We start from the raw sequence: 8,520 nt of genomic DNA, 5'->3' as shown, positions 1-8,520 counted from the left end.
ATTTTGGATGGGTATCAGCTGGGTCTCTGGCAACTGGCCCCAAATTTATGGTTCAACATCTTGGGCTATGTTGCCGGCTGTGAGATGTATGAGGTGGATCCAAGCTTCGAAGCATTCGCCCATATGAACTATCTCAGCCGGACCCCAAAAACAAGCGGGACCAGCTGGTACCAGCTTTCTAGCCACAAGAGCTACATGATGACCATGGGGAAGAAGAACAAATGGAAGGATTGGAGAAACACCTTCTATATAGTCTCCTACCTTGATAAGGTCAAGAACAAAAAGTACAATAGGTAGAACAGGGATCCACCATACTTGACAGGCGGCTTTGACCTGCCGCCTGTTCCTCGAAGAACCAAGGAAGAGATCCTTGACCGAGGGCTCTTCAAAGTAATAATACAAGCGAACCCCGAGACTGGGGTGAGGGAGTTCATCCCTCAACATTACATCCCAAAGTATAACTGGTTATACGATAGGAAATATCTGGTCGCCTGCGGCCTTAGCGAGGAGATGCCGAGAGGTAGCTAGCCGCCTGTTTTGAGTGTCTTGTTAGACTTGGCTGATTTTGTGTCTAACCATTTGATTGATCTTTTGCAGATAAAGCTATGGAGAAAATCTCGGCCTCCAAGAAAGCAGTCGCCCAAATCCGCGAGGCCATTCTGGGCAAGCGGTCTACTGAAGAGTCGCCTGCCAAACAGGCGCCTAGGGTGAGTTACTTTTAGCACAATCCTTTTATGTTTGTCGCCTGTTTGTGACCAAATGACTTGTGTTGCAGGGCAACGCTGCCAGACCTTCCTCCTCATCCCAGCCGAACCCCAAGGTCAGGAAGCAGACGGCCAGGGATGTGGCGACTCCTGGCAACGCCAGGAAACAGGCGGCCGAAAGGCAAGGAAGGACTCCCCCAAAGCGGGGCAAGGACTCCAGCTACCCCTGGGAGTAGCCGGCCCCCTAGACAAAAAAGGTGGCGAGAGGTATAACTCGTTCAAATTTTCTAACTTTCATTAAGCAACCGCCTCTTCTGAAATCAGGCGGCTTGTCTTCTGTTATTATGCCGCTTATTAATCAAGGTCTACTTTGTGGATGCCCCTGAAAAGCTGGACTTGGTTCAGATGGCCAAGTCCATGTTGAAGGCCATCCCTGTTGAGGATAGGGAGTCTGTTAACGGAGTCAGCACCCTTAACCTTGAAGCCATCCTGGCTCTCCTTGCCGAGGTATACTTTGTAAAAAATTCTCTCTTTTACATTTCAACATTAGCTTGGTCGCCTGTAATTGACGACTGTTTTTTGGCCGACTGCAGTCTATGCTGCGAGTGTATGGTCTCCGCAAACCCATCAACGAGAAGAACAAAGAGGTAAAAGCTGCGAAGGCCATGGCCGCCTCTGATTCTGATATAGCTATGTTCCAGATAGCTCAAAACGAGATTCTGACTACTGACATCCTGTATTACCAGGCGCCTGCCACTTTGCAGGTCAAGAAGGACTTATAGGCGGCCAGGAAGAAGATCTTGGAGCTGGAGAAGTCAGTTAAGGACCTCAAAGCTGAGTTGGCGCCTCTAAAGGAGGCAGACCAAGAAGCCGAGGGACTCCGCAAGCGGGTAAATAAGCTTAAGGGCTGCCTACAGAGTCAAGAGGCTGACCTCACTCAAAAGCTTAACGAACAAGCTGGTGAGGAGAAGATGGCGCTTGTTCAGGACATGACGGACGACTGCAGCGCCATTATGAAGATGACCTAGGCGGCCCTCTTCCCTGAATCCGGCTATGAAAAATGGGAGAGCCAATTCGCCGTCTGTTCTGATCAATACAACAAGAAGATCATGGAGCAGGCAGACGGCGACGAGGATGCGGAGGATGAGGCGTCCGACTCCACCTCAGGGGAGTCGGACCAAGAAGGGGATGACAAAGAGGAGGCGGATGCTGAGGGAGAGCCGCCGCAAGAGGAGGCGGATGTCGGGAAGGAACAGGCGAAGGTTGAGGATCCCAACCAGGCGGCTGCGACACTGAACGCCCTCCAACTGCTTGAGCTTTCTTCTTTTAATGTCAACTTTCCTTGGCCTGGGTGCCGCTTGTCTTGTATCATTACCCGACCAAAGGGTCGGGGTTTATTGACAATTTTTTAATTTTCAAAATTTCTGTCGATCACCTGGCTGACTGTTAATATTAAGCATCCGGCCGTTTTTGCCGGTTTCTCCAAATTTTTGAAGTGTTTGAATTTTCGCTTTTCATGAATTTTACCAAGTGTATGTAGCTTGCTTCTTGTTTTCATGAATGCTTTATATACCGACTGTTCTTGCCCCTGGGCGACTGGCGCCTGGTTTTCAAAGGTGAGTTGATTGACTTGGAATTTTTGATACTTAAAGAGTATTACTAATACTAGGTCAATCAATCACTATGGTGATTGCCCCAAACCAGGCATCAAGTCGGCCATTTTACAAGCGAACACCTAGCTTAACTCGGCTCTCGGCCTTATAGTCAAACGCAATATGCTAAGTTGTACTTAGTTTATTTTATTGATCATCAATAGTCCGTCTTCTTGGTGCTTATACAGAACAGGCGCTAATCTGGATGTTTTTAATCAAAGTAGCTTTCGTGGTGTTGCTAACCTTAATAGGAGTAGTGGTCGAATGCCGCCTGTTTTTTACAAAGACAGGCGGCTTCATTCGTACCTTTTAGGTCCCATTGTAGGTTGGCTATGAGTTAACCTTTTGGGGGTTAATCAGTCTCCCTCGCTTGAGCTTGAGTAAACAGAAGAATCAGTCAGCCGTGGTCGCATGTTGTTTTTCTGTTTACAATTCCTTGCATGGAAACAGGCGGCAATGGAATCTTTAGCCGTAGTAGGCGCCTGTAGGTTTGCAAGAGATTATAACCTTTAGAAGGAATAGTGGCTGAATACCGTCTGTTTGCCATTAAACAGGCGGTTTGATTCGCACCGTTTAGGTTCTATTTCAAGGTTGTCAATGTGACTATGAGTTAACCCTTTGGGTTAATCAGTCTCTGTCACTTTGATTTGAGTGAGTAAAAGAAACAAGCGGCTTTGGCCGCATGTACCTCTTTATTCGCCAAGTTTTGCTTAACTATTTACTCAAATTATGCCGGTTTATTGTCCCAAGCAATAACAGGCGGTTTCTGACCTAGATTTTAACTGTCTACCGCGTCTTTTCAGTATAGCGGTACGTTTATCTTTGTCTCATGTCAAACGACTGCGAGGTTGTCAAGAAGACACTCGGTAGGGTCGTTTGTTTTATGTTTATAGAGCAATGTGTCACCCAAATGGGAGATGCTCTCTACAACGAATTCACCCGGATGGATGTCGCCGGACGCCTGCTCTGTTTTGGGACAGACGTATATTTTTAATTTCATAACGATCATTCGGCCATGGGCCTTAGGTTGATCATCCGGCCTGTGGCCTCAAATAGATTAAAGAACAGTTTGCTAAGTCCAGACTTAACATTTTTACTCACGTGAGAGTAAGTGATTAAAGGAAATAAGGCCGACTATGTACAGGCGGCTTGCCCCATTGAGGAGACTTGCAAAAAGCTGAAAAATAGATTACAAATTTTCTTGATATGCTTTCATATACAAATAATTTACAAATCTCAGAAGTAGTACTTTTTCAAGTTGTCTACGTTCCAAGTTCTGCCTAGCTACCTACCGTCTGGTGTTTCCAGGCGGTAGGTGCCGCCTCTAACTTCTTCATAGATTCGGTAGGGGTCATCCCAGTTATGAGTCACCTTTCCTTGTTCGTTGGCCCTACCGACTGCTTCCATTTTTCGTAACACAAAGTCCCCTACCTTTAGGGGCCGCTTGTGCACTTTTTTATTGTAAGCTCTCGTCATTCTTCGACAGTAGATCTCATTGCGCAAGGCTGCATTGCCCCTGCGTTCTGAAAGTGAATCCAATGCTAGCCGCATGGCTTCCCAGTTGGTCTCTTCGTCATAAAGCATGACTCGAAGAGTCGGCTTATAGTGTTCAATATGTAGAACAACCTCTGCCCCATAAACCATGAGAAATGGAGTTTCACCAGTCGCCCCTTTTTCAGTCGTCCTGATGGCCCATAGAACATGCGGTAGCTCGTCAGCCCACAGGCCGCCGGCTCTTTTAATTTTCTTCTTGATGCCATCAGAGATTAACTTGTTGAAGGCTTCTACCTGGCCGTTTGCTTGGGGCGGCCGACTGATGCAAAACAATGAGAGATTCCTTGGTCTCCCAACCAGTTTGTGAGAGCAGGCGTCTCAAATTAGGGTCCATTGTCAAAGACCATAGACACGGGTACCCCATACCGAGTGATGCCATTTCTCCAACTAAAGGAGATGACATCTTTTGTTTTTATGCCTTTGACTGCCTCCGCTTTTACCCACTTGGTGAAATAGTCGACTGCTACCAAAATATATCTCCGTTCGCCTGTAGCAAGCGTATAGGGACCCAGAATGTCCATGCCCCATTTGGCGAATGGTACTGGGCTATGAATAGCCATCAGGTCAGTGGCCGGACGATGGATGAGCTTGCCAAACCTTTGACACGACGATGGATGAGCTTGCCAAACCTTTGACACTTTTCACATTTTTTAACCATCTCCATGGCGTCTGCTTCCAAGGTAGGCCAGAAGTAGCCTTGTCGCCTGGCTCTCTTTGCCAGTGTCCTGCCGCCTATATGGGAGGCACAGAACCCAGAGTGCAAATCTTCGAGGACCTCTCGGCCCTTTTCTGGGGTAACACACTTCAAGAGAGGTTGTAGATAGTCTTTCTTGAAAAGTTCCCCTCTGTGAATCTCAAACTTAAACGCACGCTTCTTCATTATGATCATCTCCCTGGGTAAGTATCCGGCAAGGTGTCGTCTGTTAAGTATGCCTGGATGCCATCCATCCAGGTTGAGCTTCGATCAAGGATTCCAATGGGCTCCTCCTCAATGCTCTTTTTTTCCATTACTTCCCAGAAAACAGACCTTGGTGTGTCACAAGAGGTGGATGATGCCAATTTGGAAAGAGCGTCCGTCTGGTTATTCTCGGACCTGGGCACTTGACTGAGATGGAATTCTTCAAGTGTCCCAGCCTCTTCTTTGACCGCCTGTAGATACTTGATCATAGCCGGATGTGTAGCTTCATAGTCACCATGGTATTGGCTAACAATCAATTGTGAATCACAACAGGCGTCCACTTTCTTTGCCCCTGCCGCTTTACACATGCGGATGCCGGCTAGTAAGGCTTCATATCAGGATTTTCTGGATCAGCCAGCCTAGTTATCTCAACAATGAAGTCGGCAAGCGCCTGCCCTTTCACTGCTTTCCTTGGCTCAAAAGTAATTTCTAAGCTTTGCATTTCAATTGCCCACTTAATCATTCGGCAGGATGATTCCATGGTTGTTAGTGGCCGCTTGATTGGCTGGTCAGTGTAGACCACGACCGGATGTGCCAAGAAGTAAGGTTTCAACTTCTTAACTGTCATAAAGAGGGCCAGGCCGAATTTTTCAACCATGGGGTACCGCAACTCAACATTCTTCAGAACATGGATGATGAAATAGACGGGGAGCTGGCAGCCGTCTCTTTCAGCAAGGAGAACGACACTGAGAGCATGATCAGAGACGGCCAAGTACATGTATAACACTTCCCTTGACAGAGGGCTGACGAGCCTTAACAAAGAGTGCAAGTGTTCCTTCAACATTTGGAAGGCTGCCTCTGCATCCATCCCCCATTCAAACATGGTCTTCTTCTTGATGGCTTGAAAGAAATAGAGGCACTTGTCGCCTGACCGGCTGAGGAATATCCCCAATGCCGCCAGGCAACCTATTAATTTTTGAACTTCCTTAACAGTACGGGGCGACTGCATATCTATTACCACCTGTATTTTTTCCTGATTGGCCTCTATCCTCCTTTGATCAATCCGAAATCCGAGGAACTTCCCAGACTCAACACCAAAAACACATTTCTTGGGATTGAGCATGACCTGGTGCCGCCTGAGTGTGGCGAATGTTTCTCAGAGATCTGTGAGATGGTCCGTCTGAAGTTTGGATTTGGCTATCATATCATTAATTGTACGCCTCCACATTCCTTCCAATTTGATTAATGAAAACTGTATTGATCATTCTATGGAAAGTAGCAGGCGCATTCTTCAAACCAAACGCCATCACAGTGTAACAGAATAACCCCTGATCAGTGACGAATGCTGTCTTTTCTTGATCTTTCTTCCACAAGGATATCTAGTGGAAGCCTGAATAGGCGTCCATGAAGCTCATCAAGGCGTGGCCGGCTGTAGATTCGACCAGACTGTCGATCTTTGGGAGAGGATATCTATCCTTTGGACATGCCTTGTTCAAATCTGTGTAATCTACATACATGCGCCAGGTTCCATTCGGCTTCTTTATAAGGACAACATTGGCAACCCATGGTTCCTTTTCTTTTGCCTTACCGGCTTCTTTCTGGGATCCACAGCAAGTTTGTGGACGGCTAGATCCAGGCTGATGCCTGGCATTTCGTCTACCTCAAAGGCAAAGATGTCTTTGAATTCTTTTAACAAGTGGTGAAAGCCTACACCGAGTTCAGCAAAAGCAGTCGTCACAACCTTAACAGTCCGGTCAGGACGAGAGTCATCTAGGACGACGTCCATGTGCTCACCAGCCGGCTGGGGACGGAGTTCATCCGGCCTTTGACCGTTCAGTGATGGCTATCGTCTGTCTTTTTACTCGGCCACCATTTGGTTGGCCTTTCTTTTCTTGTCGGTTGATGTTGCAGCAGGCGCAGCTTCCTTAACTTGGTCAAGGTCAGTTGTGTCTCCACTGGGGCCGACTGCGACCACAATGGGCTTGACATCAGAGAGGTAACACTCCCTGGCCATCTTCTGGTCTCCCCATAAGGAGCCGACTGTTCCATCATCCTTCTCATACTTGAGAAGCATGAGAGACGGAATGATAACAGTCTTGGATTCATTTAGGGTGGGACGCCCTAAAATCATATTGTAGGCCGTTAGTTCTTCAACAACTAAGAACCGGACCACCATGTGACGTCCTTCCCCTTTATTGCCCAGGCGAATAGGTAAATCTATTCGACCTACCGGATGTACCACACCACCCCCAAATCCTACTAAGGGATGAGAGACCTGGTGCATACTCTCGGGCTTGTACCTGAGCTTAGTCAGGCACTTGTGACTGATGAGATCAGACGAACTCCCAATGTCAATGAGGATCCGGCCAACTCTTTGGTTGCCCACCTTGCATTCGATTACAACAGGGTCATCATGCGGCCTCCTGACTCTTCCCTTGTCATTTTCAGTAATAATGACTTTGGGGAATGAATCCTTGGACGCCTGTCCCTCGTCAACTGAGTTAACATCGAGCCGCCTGACGTAGTCTTTATTACCCCGGATTGTAGGGCCGCCTCTAGAGAAGCCGCCTGCTATTGTATAGATCGGAGTTTCATCAGTATCCGAACTATTAGCAAAGTAGGACTTCTTTTTGGGCGGCTACCCAGTGTTAGTTTGTAGGGTAACTTTAGACCTCAAAACATAGGACTTGAGTACCCCTTTGTCAACCAGGCGGTTCAACAGACGCTTGAGGCTATAGCATTCGTTGGTATCATGGCCAATATCCTCATGGTAGTGACAGTATTTGTTTTTGTTCCGATTTTTGGCGGAACCTTTCATAGGAGCCGGCTTATCAACAGAGACCTGGTCCTTAATCTCCATGAGGATGGAGTAACCGTCTTTATTGAATTCGTACTTTGGGGAGTACGTCTTCGCTTCTCTCTTTTTCTTCTAGGTGACTGTTCAGAAGTTTTAGCCACCCAGACTTGTTTTCTTTTCTTTTCTTCCTTCTTAGCCGGCTGTGATGGCCGACTCTCTTTTTTGTCGGACCTCCTTGAGTCCGACTGTTTGCCGACATTGCAGAGTTCGGTCGCCTGTATATAGGCGTCCGCCTCCATCAATGCCTCTTGGAGGGTAGCCACCCTCTTTCTGACAAAGTCGAACTTGAAGGTCGACCCGTCCTTCAGACCTTTGAAAAAGTCTGTGTAGGCTACCTTATCAGACGGCCCTTGAATCTGAATTTTCATCAGATTAAAGCGCCTGATATATGAGCGCAGCCCCTCTTGGTAGGGACAGCTGTCCGTTTATCAATGAGATCCTTTATCTCCCCTTTGAAACTAGTCATGAGAGTCATGAGCTCGTCTCTAGTGATGGGGGTGGATCCTTCGGCCACCTGGGGCTGTCCAGCCGGCTGGCCGACTTTTTCACTGGGTCCTGCCTGGTCGGTGTTCCGTTCCCTCTTTTCGGTGGGACGGATGCGCCGTGACCTGAGGGACCCGTCAGGGGCCGTGTGGGTGGCGACTTCATAGTCGTCATCTGTATCCTGGTCTGAGTAGACCTGGACATCGACCATAGACGGTTTCTCATTAAGAGGCGGTACAGGTTCTTGCGAAGTCATCTCATAAGTACTCTCCCCACAGATGGCGCCAAATGTTTTGGGGTTTTCTGATGTCCTGCGGGAGAGTTACAATTCTAAGACTGACCTCTGGACGCCTGTACCTGCAAAACAACGGA

This window comes from Chenopodium quinoa, unplaced genomic scaffold, assembly GCF_001683475.1.
Source record: "Chenopodium quinoa cultivar QQ74 unplaced genomic scaffold, ASM168347v1, whole genome shotgun sequence".
Taxonomy (NCBI): domain Eukaryota; kingdom Viridiplantae; phylum Streptophyta; class Magnoliopsida; order Caryophyllales; family Amaranthaceae; genus Chenopodium; species Chenopodium quinoa.
Note: the sequence above shows the minus strand (reverse complement) of the source record.